This window comes from Macaca thibetana, chromosome 16 (assembly GCF_024542745.1).
Source record: "Macaca thibetana thibetana isolate TM-01 chromosome 16, ASM2454274v1, whole genome shotgun sequence".
NCBI classification, from domain to species: Eukaryota; Metazoa; Chordata; class Mammalia; order Primates; family Cercopithecidae; genus Macaca; species Macaca thibetana.
The window spans coordinates 217,565-234,789 of NC_065593.1; the positions used below are offsets into that span (position 1 = coordinate 217,565).

Here is a 17,225-nt window from a genome sequence, read left to right on the forward strand (position 1 = left end):
TTCTTTACATTACCTCAATTTATCTCTTGCCTCTTGCACTTACTATAAGTGGGAAAAAGAAAGAAAGCTGAGTCTTGAGTGCTTTGATTGCAAGTCTGCTCAGCTAAATATGCAAGCTCATTGCTTATGATTCTGCCTTCCACACAGCTGTAGGACACAATCCAACTAAATTTTTGCTATTCTATAGCAAAGAACATCTTTGCTCTAGTTTCCTGTAACATGTTCCTTGTTTTCCTCTGTGCCCTTAGAATCACCTTTAATGTTCATGTGTTTACCAACATTCTGTTTATGACAGTATGTATTCTTGAAAATAACACACAGGCTTTCTATTAAGTTCCTCAATTCCTTTAAGGCAGAGTATGGGTGACAGAGTCTTTAACATCCACATGTCTACCAACAGCCTCTTCAAGGCAACCTAGGCCTTTTCTATCATGATTTCTCACAATTCTACCATCGCTGCTTTATTATCCAATTTTAAAGCCACTGCCACATTTTTAGGCACCCCACTCCTGGTAGGAAAAAAATGCATATGTTTCCTGTGAGTGCTCTAACAAGTTCCTACAAACTTGATGACTTAAAAGAACAGAAATTTAATCTCTCACAATTCTGAAGACCAGAAGTTCTCAAAGTCAGTACCATGGGCAAAAATCACAGTGGCAGCAGGGAGGCTATAGTAGAGGAACCTGTTTCTCACATCTTTCAGCTTCTGGTCACTGCTGGTACTCCTTGCCTTGTGGCTGTATCACTCCAGTCTTTCAAGGCCAGCATCACAGAGTAGATTCTTTCTATATTCCATCTTCACATCGCCTTCTCCTGTGTGTGTGCGAATTTCTGCCTCCCTCTTATGTGGCAATTGCACTTAGGGTCCACCTGTATAACACTCTGTCTCAAGATCTTTAACTTCACCACACTTGCAAAGACCCTTTTCCCAAATGAGGTAACATTTACAGGTTTCAAGGAATAGGACCTGATCTCTCTAAGTACTGTTATTTAGCCTACTTCAGGTAGAAAGTTGATGAGTGATTGTCAAGGGCCAAAGATGCTGTGGGGAAAATGGAGTTTTCATTTGGCGTGATGAAAATGTTGTAAAATGGGACTGTACATAGTGGCTCACGTCTGTCATCCCGGCACTTTGGGAGGCCTGGGCAGGTGGATCCCTTGAGGTCAGGAGTTTGAGACCAGCCTGGCCAACGTAGTGAAACCCTGCCTCCACTAAAAATTCAAAAATTAGGAGCCGTGGTGCACATCTGTAGTCCCAGCTACTCAGGAGGCTGAGGCAGGAGAATCGCTTGAACCTGGGAGGTGGAAGTTGCAGTGAGCTGAGATCATGCCACTGCATTCCAGCCTGGGCTACAGAGCGAGATGAGACTCCATCTCAAAAAAAAAAAAAGAAAAAGAAAAAAGAAAAAAGAAAATGTTCTAAGATTGATTTTGATAGTGCTGCACAATTCTGAATGTAGTACCAAAAACCAACGAATGTCATGCTTTAAGTTGGTGAACTGTGTATCAGCCAACTTATTAATATGTATTTTAATGGAACCAGTAAAGGTGATGGATGACAGGTCTGTCTGCTTGATGGCCAGGTCAGGACAGCGTGATTTCCTTGGGTAGAGGGCACTACTGGGGCTGCCTAGTTCCTGCTTAATGAAATCCCACGCTTTGGACGGAACTGGAACAGAGGCAGTGGAGCAGGCTGTCTGGGAGGCATTGGCCAGGTTCTTAGAGAAGGCTGTCCATGTAACTTCCTCCAGGGAGCCAGATCCTTGGGCCACTCGGCCTGTCCACGGTCCAGGTTCATCTCAACTGTGTGAGGGTGCACTCGGTGGTGTTAGAGCATCTTGTGTGTGGTCAACACACTCCTACTCATTTTTGTAGGACAACACAGGGCATAGGAAACCCTTGAAACATGCATGTGATTTTCTCGTCACAGTTCTGAGTCCAGGCAGAGCTGCTTTAGGCAAGTGGGGCACTTCCCCGGGGAAAGCCCAAGTCCATAACACAAAGGCTGCCCCTCAGAGGAAGGGCTGGCTTGTGGGCACTGCTGGCTTCCCACCACCAGCTGGGCCTCAGCCCTCGTGGCATTCCTGTTGAGCACTGCAGGGCACCCGGGGGTCAGTGGCATCAGGGATCCTGCTGCAGGCACACCTGTGCTGCTCACATGGGGACCATGTCCCCGCTGTAAAGGGATGAAGAGCAAGGTCTTCAGGACCCGTGTCCTCAAAACACCTTGCACTGCACCACCCATCAAGAGTGGGCCTGGTGGCTGGCAGGGCCAGGCAGTGAGTGCCTCCCTGTGCTGCCCGACACTCTGGGCACCGGAGGTACTTGAGGTACTGCAGCCCTCTGCTGATGAGAGGTCCCCCCTTTCTGTGCACTACCCCATCTGTGATTGTTACAATTGTTTCTGTGTTCATCAGTAGCTGTCACTGTGTACACTTCTCCATGAACCTGGGCCTGCTGTCGTCTGAATGCTGTCAGCCTTGGAGCTGGCACTGTCCAGTCTGGCCCTGGTCAGCCCAGACCTCAGTTATCCTTGTCTCACATACTGTCCTGGTTCATTCTCCAGCTTCCTGGCAAAGTTCCTGCTCCCTGAAGCAGGAAGAGGCTGAGATTAATGCCAAGAAAGTGGGACCGTGGGCCTGGGAGGACTGTGCTGCCGGGTGAGGATGGTACTGAGCTGGCTACTCTGAGACCATGAACACAGCTGTGTTGTGGTGGGAGGGTTGGTGTGGCTGTAGCCACAGCACTCTAAAGATTGCCCTCTGAGGAGAAAGGTGAGCCTGGCCGGACCCCCTGTCACGGCTGCTATGTCAGGGCAAGAGGACAGTGTCTTGCCCCCAGGAGCACACATTCTGGGCAGGAGACCCAGAGTGATCTTGTGTTTGGAAGGCAACTCCAGCCCAGCCTAGGGGACCAGGAGGCTCTCCCGCCTCCAGGGAGGTGTGTGCGGCTCTGCCAATGCCTCTCTTCCAGGGCACTTGCCAGGTCCCAGGATGAGCAAGAGTCCTTGGCTGCCCAGGAAGGTCCCTGAAGCAGCAGGGGCTGGGCTAGGGGCCAGGACTGGGAAGAAATGCCTGATAGCCGGTGAGGAACAAGGCACACACGTGACTTGGAAAGAAACAAGCTTTATTTTCAGTTTTCAACAGGTAGAGTGATACTTCATCATATTCTTTTGTGTGAATAGCAAATAGCAAAATATTAGAACGTAAACAGTTTTGTCAGTTTGGAGATCAAGTACTTTTCTCATCTTGAGTGTCATCTGTCTTGGAATTTAGCTGGGTTTAAAAGTAGTGGAATTATCAGGAAATTCTATAGAGAGCCAGTCTCCAGCTGCAGGTAGGTGTGCCTGGCACTGACCAGCTGCGGGCACAGATGCAGGCATCTGAAAGCACCAAGCAGTACAGGTGCCAGTTCTGCAGAGCCTGCAGCCTCTTCTGCCACTTGGCAAAGTTGTTCTTCAGGGTCTGCTTCAGCGCGGGCAGAATGGCACGTGCTGCCACAGGCATGGGGCTCAGAAGCAGGCTGGGGGTGGGTAGAGAGACTGTCACCTTGAGTGTCCCCAGGAGTGGAGCGTGCTGGGAGTAGGGCCTGCATGACTCTCACTGGGACCCAGTGAGGCCATGGCCGCCTCTGCTGCTGTGCTGCTACCCCTCCACCACTCCCTTCCTGGGGCCCAGGTGGCAGGGTTGCCCTGCTGTTCCCACAGCCATGGGACTTACCGTTTCTTGGAAAGGCTCTTGGTGGAGACCTTGGGGAACTGAATGGCTTTTTGGTCCCTGGGTGAAGGAAGAGTCAGCAACGGGCCTCAAACAGGCCCCAGGGATGGGGAAGGGGTGACTGGGCATTCACCTAGAAGAGCTAGATCCAGCCTCCTTTGGGGGCCACCCGGGGCCTCTGGCACTTTTCCCTTGGGCTGCAGCTTTGGGTCCCCCAGTACTAATATTACTCAGACTTGAGGTACTGCAGCTGAAAGATGGGGACATCAGCATGGTGGGGCCAGCAGCAGCGCCAGGCGGCACAGCCACCCCCACCACCCAGGGCCTCACCTCTTGGGCCTGCTGGATGTTGACATTCCACAGCTGGCAGGTGAGAACTTCACACTGCTGAAGTGTGGTGGGCTTTCATAGATGCGGCTGCAGCGTCACTGGAGGGTGTGCTCCCATCACCTCCCAAGCCCAAGGGCTGGGCTGTGTGGCAAGTACCCCCAGCCTGCTCTGAACACAGCGGCCAATACCATCAGGGCTGCTGCAGCTTCCCCACTCAGCAGCCTCATGTCTGAGGCATAGAGAACATAGCCCAGGGCAAGGAGCAGTGCCAGGGAGGGCCCAATTCAAAACAGCCTCAAAGAAGGCCAGCAGCAGCCAGAGCATCATCCAGTAGCTACCCAGGAGGTGCAGGCTAAACCTGGGGTCATGGGAGTGGCTGGCGGCCAATCTCTACCCATGGGGCTTACCAGGTGCCTGCTGGCCAGCGCAGGCTGGTGAGATGGTAGAAACTTGCTGAGGAAGTCATCCCAGGAATGCAGAGTCCCCCAACATCTGGCCTGCAAACTGATACACCTCAGGCCTCAGGAAAACAGCACCCTACCCCCACAGGCCACCCTGGGACTGCACCCTGGGCAGGAGCATCCAGAATCCTCTGAAGAAGCCAGGCTCGTTCTGCCCAGTCATTGCAGTTGACGGCAGATAACCACCAGAAGAGCACACAGACCAAGCTGGCAATCTCGTAGCCTAAGATGGACTGCAGCTCTGGGTTCCCCTGGTACTAAAATTTCAAACCTTGACAGCACATTGATGATTTCGAAACCCAGGCTACAGGGACAGGTCAGAAAACACAGCTCGCACACAACTGAGAGGGGCGGAGCTGCCTCTGCTACGGGGGAGGAGGGAGCTGGGGACAGGTCAGGGCCCAGCCCATACACCTCTGGGACAGGAACCTCTCAGCTGGTACTGACCCAGGTCTGGGAGAATGAGTCCATCCTCACTTGTGATGCAGTCGAGGAGCTACTGCTTTTCATTCTCATCCTGGGTGGTGCCCGAGGCGAGTGTGAAGTGTGTGGGCTGCACTTCACTGAGTTGCCAGAGAGAAGCGCCTCTGCCCTGAGCATCAAGGTGAAGGGAGGGGAGCGATCTTCAGCCCACAGGCCTGTAACAGTGCCAACAAGGCGATGGGGTGTGGCCCTGCCTCCCACAACACTGGCTCCCTCTGAGTGGGGCCTGGGACTGGCACTTGGCTGACAACAGGCTGAGGGGGAGCGAATCCTTTGAGGAAGGGGACCCTGATGGCTGTGGGCGGGGCAGTCCCCATAGTTCATACCGGAAATACCTATTGCAGGTACTCCAGGGCTGCCTCCAGGTACTCGTCTGTCTGCTGGACACCATCCTGGCCTATCTTGTCTAGGTCGTTGGCTGGATAAGAGCCGTTGGGGTTCATGGGGCCAAAGCCCAGTCACGACAGGAAGGAGCAACTGTAGGGCACACTCCACACTGGTCCAAGATGGGCTTGACCATGTGCTTGGCCTGCATGATATGCTGAGCAAGGTGCAGGGCCTGTGAGGGAGGTTCAGGCAGGTCACTGACAGATTGGCCTGTGCTACCACCCAGGCAGGCCGGCTGGGGGCCCCAAGACCAATGCACAGCCAGACTGCTGAGTGCCAGGAGCAGCAGCTTCTGTCAGGGGACTTTTAAAGACTAAAGGATGATCTTCTGAATGTTAAATTTTCCAAACAACACTGCCTTTGTTAGGAAAAATCAGACTTTACTGAAAGGGGGTAAGGAGACATAGCCTGAACTCTAAGCCCAGCCTTGACCTTTTCCACCAGAACACAGCACTCTTTGGGGGCGGGGGAGAGGGGTCTGTTCAGCCCCATGGCTCCAGGGTTCCTGAGGATGGTCACTGGTGACCACTCAGCAGGATGTGGGCCTCTGGCACAAACATCACAGTGTACTTACAGTCCTGGCCCTCCAGGCTGTAGACGTGGCTCTTCGCCTTGAAGGACGCATCAGTGACTTCTGGCAGCCACAGTGACAGGAAACTGCTGGTGAACATGGGGGCCGTGAAGAGTCAATGCTGGTGATGGAGAGGTGACAAGCTCTGGCTCCAGGAACAGCTAGTCACCTGGAAGGCAGGAGATGAACCTGGTGCCCACTTCCAGGGGCACAGAGTACCCGGCTGCTGCCTGCAAAATTCTGGGTTTCCCCTGAGGCGTCTGGGGAGCCATGACTCAGGGGTGTTCTCCTGAGGCCCTGGCTCATAGAGTTTCCCATGAAGTAGGTGGCTGACATTGGGAGGGTGGGTGGGGTAGTTGGTGGCTCACAGAGCCTCCAGCAGTGTTTGCAGGTGGCAAACACAAGGAGGAGTGACAGAACCCAGTGTCCAACTCAGGATGAACACACAGCAGTGACTTGGCTCACCATGACCTGAGGCAGCTGCCATGAGTCATCAGGGAGAAAGTGGGACTGCAGCTTGGACTATGCAGCTCCCCTCTATGGGCACACCTGCAGTCCCTCACTCAGTGCCTGGTGGCTGCAGGGCAGGCGGGGATCCAGCCAGTCTCACACTTCACTTTGCAGATGTTTCCCAGGAGTCTCCACAACACCCTTCGCTGGGGCCCACTTTGAGCACGTGGTTCCCTTCTGCAGACCTGCCACCCACCAGCTAAGGGCCTGGTCTGGCTGGGTCAGGGTCTGCCAGACTGGCCCAGGCTGAGGACTTACCTGGATTATCTCAGCCAAGTTGGGCTGGGCAAAGACTTTGACTACTCAGAACATCATGAGTGCATGTTTGGGGCTGACCAAGTCTCTGCACAGCTCGCATTCAGGAAGACCAGGAACGGCTTTGTGTACATCAGCAGATTCTCCTGGACAAAGGGTGCTCTGGGGACTGAAGTGGCAATTTGGGATCAGCCCTCGCTGGAGGCAGGGGCTGCACCACTCCATGCCCCTAAGACCACTGCTCATCCCTGTGCTTCCAGACTCCCTGGCCAAGGTGATAAGATGTCATAGATGATAGCTCAGAGGGCTGTGGGTGGGCATGGAGGGCAGGCCAGAGGCAGGTGACACCCAGGCCCTCTGAGGACACTGCATTGTTAGCAAGGCTGAGGCCCTTTTCCAAGAGGACTGAGGCTGCCATGGCAGAGGCTGGCTCAGAGCATGTGGGGGCCAAGGGACGATCCCCGGAAGGATCCAAAGGGGAAGGGCTTGGGCAAGAAGGGAAGAGGTCAGTGGGCACGCCAGGTGCCACATCAGCCTGGAGGTCTGCCATGAGGATCAACCAGGGGATGAGGGGAAGACAGCCATTGCTCTGCGTTCTGTGCCGGTGAGGGTCAAGGGATAGTTCGGGTGTTGCTGAACGTTTATCTGGACCAGAAGGGGGAAGGGACAGAGTAGGATGGGTCACCGGTGCACTGCTTCCCTGAGAAAGCAGTTTTAGGGCCTGGTAAGGTTGAGTCTAGGAAGGGCTGGTCTGTGCTTCACTAGGGAAGGCCTGGGAGAAGACCACAGAAGGCCACTGGGGCCAGGACCAGGCTGACCCCAGGATAGGCTGCTGGCTTCATTTCCTGACCCACAGGAGCAGCATCCATCCCCAGGAGCCAGTGGCATGACTGTGAGGAGCGGGGCTGAGGCTTATTTTTCCAACACACACTGGGAGTCAGTGGGACTGTCACTGCCCAGAACCTGCTTGTCAGGGAGCATGCTGCCATGGCTGCAGGTAGGTCGGCCACATCAGGACCTGTGGGAGCGAGCGGGTGTGAGCTGAGGGTCCAGTGGCTGGGGGCCAAATCCTCTGGTGGCTTGGAGTCGGTGTCCCAGCTAGCAGCTGGGTGGGGCTGGCTCTTCCTACATCCCCCAGAGGGTGCAGGAAAGATGTGCACAGCCCTGTGAGGTTTGGCTCTGTTGCTGGCCGTTTAGAAGCCAGGGCCATGGGTGGGCTTTTCCCAGCCCAAAAGGCTCAGTGCTCCCCGGACAGGTAAGGGTAGGAACCTGCTTGGCACCAGAAAACTGGGACAGGGCAGGGCTTTCCTGTACCTGAGGATTTGCTTTGGAAATTAAAACGGAACCATGTGGCCTTCCAACAGTCCCCTCTTCTCCATCCTCTTCTCCACCTTCTCCTCCACCTTCTCTATACTTGTTCTCATTTGCCACAGGGGATCGCTCTCATTGGGGTACACAGAGAACACAGATGTGTAACGGGGCAACACTCACAGTTCTGAACAATGTGTCCAGGGGCCAGTGGCCAAAGCAATGCTGCACAAAAAGGTCAAGTTTCTGCTGGACAAACCTTGGGATGGGGCCTTGCAGGAAATAGGGTCACCTGCTGCTTGCCCAGTAAGGAGGCCTTGCTCACGGATGAGCCCAGGGCTCCCATCAACGAGGGTCAGCTCTGACAGGAGAGAGCACTGGGGATCTCCAGGATATCAGAGTTGGCTTCAGCCCCTGTTTCTCAGAGGAAGAAACCAAGATTCAGAGAGGCCAGTGAACATCCCAAGGAGACAGCACACAGGCAGCTGAGCCAGTGCAGCTCCCGCGTGCTCCTCATCTCAGTCCTACACAAACAGCCCACTTTGGTGGGCCTGGAGTCAGCCACACCAGCTCTTCTGATAGGGGTAGGGAGGAGCTAGAGATGGCAGCACAATGAGGCCTCTGGCCAGTCCGGGGGGAGAGGCTCTGGGAGCCCGCTGGTCAGGGTGATAAGGCACCTGCCTAGCTCTCCAGAGGCCTCAAGTGCTCTGTGAACAGGAAGGGACTTACCCTGTTCCCTATGCCCTGGGGTGAGATCCTTGTGGGCAATAGCTGAGGAGGGGAAGGCAGGGGAGATGGCAGTGGCGGGAAACCACAGGGGCCACCCACCATTTGAACAACTCCAGGGACCTGATGGCATGGGAGTGGGTGAGGTGTGCTCTGGCTTCAGGCTGTTTCCGAAAGCATGCAGGTGCTTCAGCAGCAGGCACACCAGCAGTGCTCCTCAGTGGGCCTGAACCACTGCTAGGTGGAGGAGGAAGGGTCAGGGTTGGGAAGGGCTGCTGACCCACAGCATTCAGCTTCCAGGTCTGACCATATCCCGCCCCAGGCTGGTGGCTTTGCTTCCCCACGGAGGGCATGAGCTGGGCCAAGAGTGGGACCACCCTCTGGGGTGCCACTGTGCCTGGCACGCAATGGACGTGCGTTGTACTGCTTGGTCTGAACTACAACCAGCTTGTGATAGGGAAGTACTTGGCCCAACACCCACACAGCCCACCCTGCAGAGGGCTCACTAAGACACACATCTGCAGGGGAGCTCCCAGCCCTGCTTCTACACCGCTGTGCACCTGCAGTGGGTGACACAGGCCACAGCTCCCCAGGCTGTGCCCTTGGGCACTGCTTGATCCTCAGGGTAGGAGAAGGCCAGAATCATCCCCAATCTCTGGATCCAAGGTCTCCCACCAGCCTCCCGAATGTGTACAGAAAGCACAAGGAACCCAGGCACGGTGCCTCAGACGTGTAATTCCAGCACTTTGGGAGGCCAAGGCGGGAAGATCACCAAGGCTTGCAGTTTGAAATTAGCCTGGGTAATACAGGGATACCTTGTCTCTACAACAAATTGTTAAAAGTGAGCTGGGTGTGGTGGTGCACACCTGTTGTCCTAGTGACTCAGGAGGCTAAGGTGGGAGGATCACGAACCCAGGAGTTCACGACTGCAGTGAGCCAGGATCCTGCCACTGCACTCCAGGCTGGGAGACATAGTAAGACCCTGTTCAAAAATAACGGCGTGGTTTCGCTTATCTCCCCAATTCTTTCCGCTACCTGCTTTTCTTGGACACAGCCAGACAAAGGTTCAGTCCAGTAGAAGCCCTGGGTATCACTCTGTTGCCGATGAATTTGTGGTCAGGAAAACCCTCAGAGGAGCACAGTCAAGCATGTAGGCCAAACTTTTGATTTGCAACCTACAAGCAGGGTCCTGGAGACCTAGGCTGAGAGGAAAGGCTTTTTGCTGGCCATGGACTTCTGGTTGCTCAGTATTGTAAGGGCAGGTGGGAGCATCCAGTGGATGAGAGCAGGGGACTGGGAGCACTGAGGGCAGGACGCTGAGTCTGAGTGGATGTGTTCACCTCTCCACGTTTGTCCCCCAACCCTTTGGGCCTCAACACATCTGTGCTGCTGAGGCTGGTGCAGAGTGCGGCCTCTGGGTGTACCCTGGGATGATGCAGACCCCTCAAGGGACACTGCCCACATCACCATCCACTCAAGTCTCCCTGTCAGGAAAGTGTCCCCACAGGTCCAGGTGGCGCCCCACAGATCAGTGGCTGAGTCTGAGGATGGAGCTATGGGGTGGGAGGCATTTTCTTTTTTGAGACAAGGTCTGTCACCCAGGCTGGAGTGTGGTGGTGTGATCTTGGCTCATCATAGCCTCTGCCTCCTGGTCTCAAGGGATCCTTGCACTTCAGCCTCTGGAGTAGCTGGGAACACAGGCACACACCACCACACCCCGATAATTTTTGTATTTTTTATTTGTAGAGATGGGTCTTGCCGTTGTTGCCCAGACTGGCCTCAAACTCCTGAGCTCAAGCAATCTGCCTGCTTCAGCCTCCCAAAGCACTGGAATTACAGGCATGAGCCACCGTGCGGGACTGTTACTTCTAGTTATCTGTATCTTCAAGTCTTTGGGCAATAAATTTACATTATTTTGGAAGGAAGAGCTGGGCACAGTGGTTCACGCAGGTAATCCCAGCACTTTGGGAGGCTGAGGCAGGCAGATCACTTGAGGTCAGGAGTTTGAGACCAGCCTGGCCACAAAAGGTTGAAAACCTGTGTCTACTAAAAGTACAAAAATTAGCCTGGTGTGGTGGCGTGCGCATGTACTCTCAGATACTCAAGAGGCTGAAGCGGGAGAACTGCTTGAACCCAGGAGGTGGAGGTTGCCATAAGCCAAGATGTGTCACTGCACTCCAGCCTAGGCGACAGAGGGAGACCTCCTCTCAAAAAAGGAAAAAGAATAATAAAAAAGGAGAAAAACATGAAATATAATAGCTGTACCTATACCGCCCGACTACAAGGGCACCAGCTGGGTAGGAAGTTAGACGGGGGTCCTTCCCCAGTTTCAGCCCTGGCCCTCCCTCTGATCCTGGACTGGGATCCTGAATCTCGACCTTCTCCCTGCAGCTCGGGGAGGGGACAGCCTCCACATGGGAACTAGAAACTTGCCTTGCCTTGCTGGTGCACTTGCCTTACCTCACCTAGTCCTTCCAAAGGGTCTGGAGGGCTCACTGTCTGCCCCTGAGCCTGCCTCTGCCCCTGGCAGTCACGTGGAAAACTCTCAGGCTATTTTCTTACAGGTTTGCAGAGCTAAACTTCTCCCTCAGCTCGGCATCCCTCCTGGGCCATGTTTCCCATGGAGTCCCTGGCCACAGTCACACCTGCTTGGTTCTTAAGGATGTGTCCCCAAAGCCCCACCATTTCCCACTGGGCTGAGCCTCAAAGAACCTCAGCAAACCCGCCTGGGCCTTGCTGGTCACCCTTCCCGCCATGGGGTTTGCCACAAGCTTCCTAGACACTGTTCTCTCTCCCTGGCCCAAATCCTCAGGTCCTTCCCTTTGCAGTGGCTCCTGCATAATGGTGTCCCCGTGTGCTGTGGCCACCATCCCAGGCCACTGGCACTTGGGGGCCAACACGTTTTCTCATCTTGTGCTCAAATTGCTGTTCACTGGTGTGCTCCTTCCCAGGTGAATGGGACAAACGCGGGGCTGCGAGCACAGCTCATCTCCAGCTCTCACAGACTGGTTAATTCTGCCATCCGTGAAGTCCCCTACAGGTCTGAACTCCGCTTCACTGATCTCAGATCCATTAATGCACTTGTCATTCTGCCTATGCAGTCCCAATCTCTATGAGGTCACCACGTACTCTCATTTGCCCCTGGAGGTGTATATGAATGACCAAGGCTCCCCAGGTGAAGGCTGGCATGCCCCAGCTGGGCTGTCAAGTACTGACATCCTCTGTGGGCTATAGGGTCAAGCCCCAGGTTCTTCCCACCCCACTGCCTCACACACAGGCTGTGGGTCACAGCACCTCCAGGCTGGGTGACATACTTCTGAAAAAAGCACAAACTACACCACCCAGAAGTCCCAGGTCTCTGTATCTTCCGAAGTGCCAAACCCTGCAGAGCGGGGGTGAACGTGACCACTGCAGAGGTCTGATGACTCCAGCCCTTCAAACCAAGGCCAAGCACAGGGCCTCCAACGCCAGAGAGCTTGTGACACCTGCAGTGGCCAGCCAGGGCGCCATGCTTCCTGCCTCACAGCCAGACTCCCACTCAAATCAGGCTAGTCTGCAAAGCCAGGGACCAGGCTCAGCTGGAGGTTGCCTCCTCACAACACAGGGGCTTCATTCTTTCCGGAACTAGCCTCTGAGTCACCTGCAGCCTGCCTCTTACTTTGCGAGGTATAGACATGCATTCTGGGCAGGAGGAAAGGAAGGAAAGAGCGCAGCTAATACTTCGTAGGTGTGGAGAGCCTGGAGGCTGGGTTGGGTAGGGCTGTGCAGGGATTTGGAGACAGTAGTGCAGAATCTCCAGCTAAGACAATGAACAGAAGCTGGAAGATACAGAAAAGCAGAGGACAAGAGGATGGAGTAGGGAAGGGGAGAGATGGGACCATGCATGGGAAGGGGAAATTGAGAGAGAAAGCAATGAGAACAAGCCCATAAGTGAGAAGGAAAAACAAAAGCGTATTCACAATCCAAATAATCGCAGTCCCAGCAGCCACGGGTCAGGGCAGCACCCACACCCCCCCTTCACAGGCAGGCCAAGGCTGTGGCTGCACTCTACTTGGACTTGGAGACGTGGGTGAATAGACCTAGGTCACCTGGGTGGCCACTGTCACTGGGGCCCAAATGCGTCTCTATCTCATTGGAAGGGCCCGACTTAACTACCCTTCCAGATGGGACCCACTCTCCCCAGCGACTCTGAGGCCACACTGTGGCACGTGCACACCACAGTGGTCCAAGAGCCCAGGGCTCACGCTGGGACATGCTGCCAGCCATGAAGACCTCAGATCCTGAGGCTCAGAAAAGAAACCAGTGGAGTGTGTTCCAGGAGGAAGACTGCCCAGAAGAGACACGTGGGTCAATTGACTGAACTTCCCTGGGTTGTCTTGAGAAATTTACCAAATTGGTATAAGACATGATGAATCGCTGTGTGTCTAAAACCCAATCAATATTCCCACCATGAGTGGTGCTTTAAAAACTAAGGAGGAGGACAGGTCCCCAAGGATAGCACAGAGATGAGCACAGGCCCAGGCCACCAGCTCTTGCCCTCCACCCCCCCAGTCTGGAGGTCAGCTGAGGAGGTGTGCAGATCAGCTCTGACTCCTGGAGCAGCCTCTCCTACTGCACCAGGAACTCCCACCCTCCAGATACGATGGGCTTCCAAAAGCAGGAGCCCGCAAGGATATGGCCACAGTCATACACACCGAGAGGCAGCAGGAACCTGAGGCTGAGCTGGACCCCAGCCAGGATCCTCCAACCTCCACACCCCACAGCACCATGGTCTGCCAAATCATGACTTCAGCACAGCCAGAGCTAGCCTGGCACACATCCTGCCCAGAGAGCACCATGCCTCCTGCCCTAGCAGCATGCCTACTGTGCTCCACGTCAGGAGAAATAGAATACACCTGCTAGACACCAAGACGGCAGAGAGAAGAAGCGGGGCAGGGAGGTGCTGTCCTCCATAACCTTCCTGTGTCAGACCTGGGGCTCAAGGAAGAGTCAGACACAGTTACCCAGTGTGGTCTCTGCCCTCGCCTGCGGGAACACAGTGGCCTGCAGCACCATGGCCATCCTTACTGCCTACAGGGCCGTTGGGCAGCAAGCACACATTCTGGACTCAACCTGCGTGAGGAAGGTACCCCCGGAGCCTCACTTCTTGCATCTGAAAATAAGTACTAGGACGGACAGGCAGGAATTTCTACATGGCAAGTACAGCACAGGCCCAGACAAGTGGCAAGGGGCCTTGGAGGACACGGACCTCCACAGCTGCCTTTTCCTGGCTTTGACCCACCCAGTTTTCTCACGTTTTGTGTTTTACCTCAACTGGAAGAGGCAAAGAGTGGAGCATCTCTGCGTACTTGGTCCTGCCACTGCAAGTCATTCTGAGCAGGACTCACCCACCTCAAGGTCTGGCCAAGAGTAAGTGAATGTAGAGAATGGAAAGGCGTCTCCTGCTCTCTACAGGGACAGCCACCTGCTCTTCCCCCTGACCCGCAAGGACACGGAATCTTCACAGGTGACAGCCCAGAAGAGCCTTTCTGGCTGGCCCTTGATTGTAGGTGCGTTTTCACTCACTCAGAAGGCAGAAGGAGCAACAGGAACACAATGCAGTGCAGCGGCTCCTGCCCCTGCCGAGCCATGAGCACATGCTGGAGCACTGAGAGCATCCCAGAGCCCACAGGAGGACACCCTGGGAATAAACTGGCCCTCAAGTGCAGGCCAGGCACACGAAGCAAGTCTGTGCTGGAAGCAGGAAGGGTGCTTTGCGACTCAGGAGGCCCAAGATGGGATCCTCAGCCTTTCCCCCTTTTCCTCTCATGTGATGCTGAGGGTGAAGATTTGGGGGACCCTGTACTCTGAGACAGCCTCCACACAGCAAAGCCTGAGGCCAGGGAACAGGCTGCAGAGACTGTGGCAGGAGACCCACAGCTCTTCCCCAGAACCATAGGAAGAGTGTTAGCATGCTCCTCTGAAATTTAACTCTTCATCAGCAGAGCCTTCATCCTGGAGGAAGCTCTCAAGAATGTTGTCAGTGACAAAACCAAAGTTTCCCAAGCACAGTGATGCAGACACCATGGGCACCAGACTACCTGGCTGATGCCGCCTCAGGCAGGGTCCCAGATGTGCGTGAGTCAAGCCACTCCATGGTAGGTGATAGACTGAAGATCTACAGTCCCCAGCTGCATCTGCACTGATTAGTCCAGGGGGTTGCTAGCTCTGGGGACTGCAACAGCAGGAGCGACCCAGGGCCTCCACCACCTCCATGCATCTGCCAGGAGTGTGCAGCCCAGAGAGGGAGCGGGGAGAGGCGAGGCGGAGGGAGAGGAGGCAGGCCAAGCCTCATGCAAGAGGGCACCAGCCCCCACCCACCATGAGAAGGGCTGTTGCTCATGCTTTGGGGGAGGTGGGGGGAGTGGGGTGGACAGGCAAAGGATGCTCAAGGTCACCATAGTGAGCAGGGGTCTGCCCCAAGGCAACCATGGGAGAACACAAAGGAACTGTTGGTCAGGAGACAGAAGAGAACATGGCTCCCAGAGACATCTCACCTCCCTGACCCCAAGAGCAAGAGCACCACAACCTCATCTGTTTGCCTGCCAGGGAGGGATTTCCGGAGAGGCCAGACCTCCAGGCTTCAAGTATCCACACATCACAGTGCAACACTCGGCCCCCCTCCTGCCTCAACCAGGAACTAGAGAACTTTGGCCACCTGTTGTTTGACTTCTGAGTGAGGGGTGGGTGGTGTGTTTCTATTCTCGCCACCGGCCTGTGCAAACTTCACTCAGAGGCAGGATAAGAAGCAGTAGGGTGAGCAGAGTCAGAAGCAGGAGATGGGAAGAAAAATTGTGGAAACATACCTTGGCAGGAGGGGACTGCATTTTTTGGCATATCTCCAAGGAATACTGGTGAAGCCACATTTCAACAAAACCGCAAAAAGCATTAGCTAGTCAAATTATTCTCAACAATTGTGCCAAGGCCGTTCAGTGGAGAACGGACAATACTGCCAACAAGAGAGTTGGGAACACAGAATAGCCACATGCAGAACAATGAAGCTGGGTCCTTCCTTCACACATTCACCAAAAACTAAGTGACTCAAGGATAAGAACTAAAACCATAAACTCTCAGAAGAAAACATGGGAGAAAGCTTCATAACACTGGATTATGCAATGATTAATTATAGATATGCCCAAAGCACAGGCAATGAAGGGAACAAATAGATTAGACTTCATCAAAATCAACACTCTTGAGCATCAAAAGATACTACTGATGAAGTAAGGCAGCCAGCAGGTGTGGTGGCCATGCCTGTCATCCCAGCACTTTGAGAGACGGAGGCAAGTGGGTCACTGGAGGCCAGGAGTTCAAGACAGGTCTGACCAACATAATGAAAACCTGTCTCTACAAAATACAAAAATTAGCTGGGTGTGGTGGGACACACCTATAGTCCCAGCTACTTCGGGGTCTGATGTGGGAAGATCGCTTATTCCCAGGAGTTTGAGGCTACAATGAGCTGAGATTGCACCACTGCACTCCAGCCTGGGCAACAGAATGAGACCCTATCTCGAAGAAAAAATAACTGAAGTGTCCACTGAGAGATGAGTGGATAAACACAATGTGTTACATCCACATAATGAAACACTACTCCGCCGTAAAAAGGAAGGACATTCTCATACATGCTGCAACATGGATTAAACTTGAGTCCATCATGCTAAGTGAAACATGCTAGTCACACACAAATAAGTACTGTGTGCTGTAGATAAATACTCTAAATAAAGGAGTCCAATACATAGCAGAATACTGGTTGCCAGGGGCTGGGTGGGAAATTGTTTAATGGTTTGGTTTCTTTTTTTTCACTACAGAGATAGGGATCCATGTTGGCCAGGCTGGTCTCGAATTCCTGGCCTTGAGCAATCCTTCCCTTCTTGGCCTCCCAAAGTGCTAGGATTACAGATGTGAGGCCCCCATGGCCTGGCCGATTCAGTTTCAGTTTTGCAAGGTGAAAAGCATTCTGGAGATGGGATGCAAAACAACATGAATGTACTTTACTGACTGTACACTTGGAAATGGTTAAGACAGTACATTTTATGTATATTTTAGAATTAATTTTTTTCTTGATTAAAAAAAACAAAAAGGACCAGGTGTGGTGGCTCACACCTGTAATCTCAGCACTTTGGGAGTCTGAGGCAGGTGGATTGCCTGAGGTCAGGAGTTTGAGATCAGCCTGGACCAACATGGTGAAACCATATCTACTAAAAATGCAAAAATTAGCCAGGCATGGTGGCAGGCACCTGTAATCCCAGCTACTCGGGAGGCTGAGGCAGGAGAATCACTTGAACCTGGTAGGTGGAGGTTGCAGTGAGCTGAGATCTCACCATTGCATTCCAGCCTGGGTGACAGAAATTCCATCTCAAAAAAAATTTGAAAAAAAAAGGCATTAATACTTTGGTACAGAAAACAGCAGAACCTTCCAGTTCTGCTCTGTAAGCCTGTGTC

General features: G+C 53.8%; 1 pseudogene; it reads right to left on the reverse strand.

Moving 5' to 3' along the window:
• Positions 1 to 5,260: 5,260 nt before the first annotated feature.
• LOC126939047 (sphingomyelin phosphodiesterase 4-like) lies at positions 5,261 to 15,652 on the reverse strand (annotated as a pseudogene).
• Between the last annotated feature and the right edge of the window lie 1,573 nt (positions 15,653 to 17,225).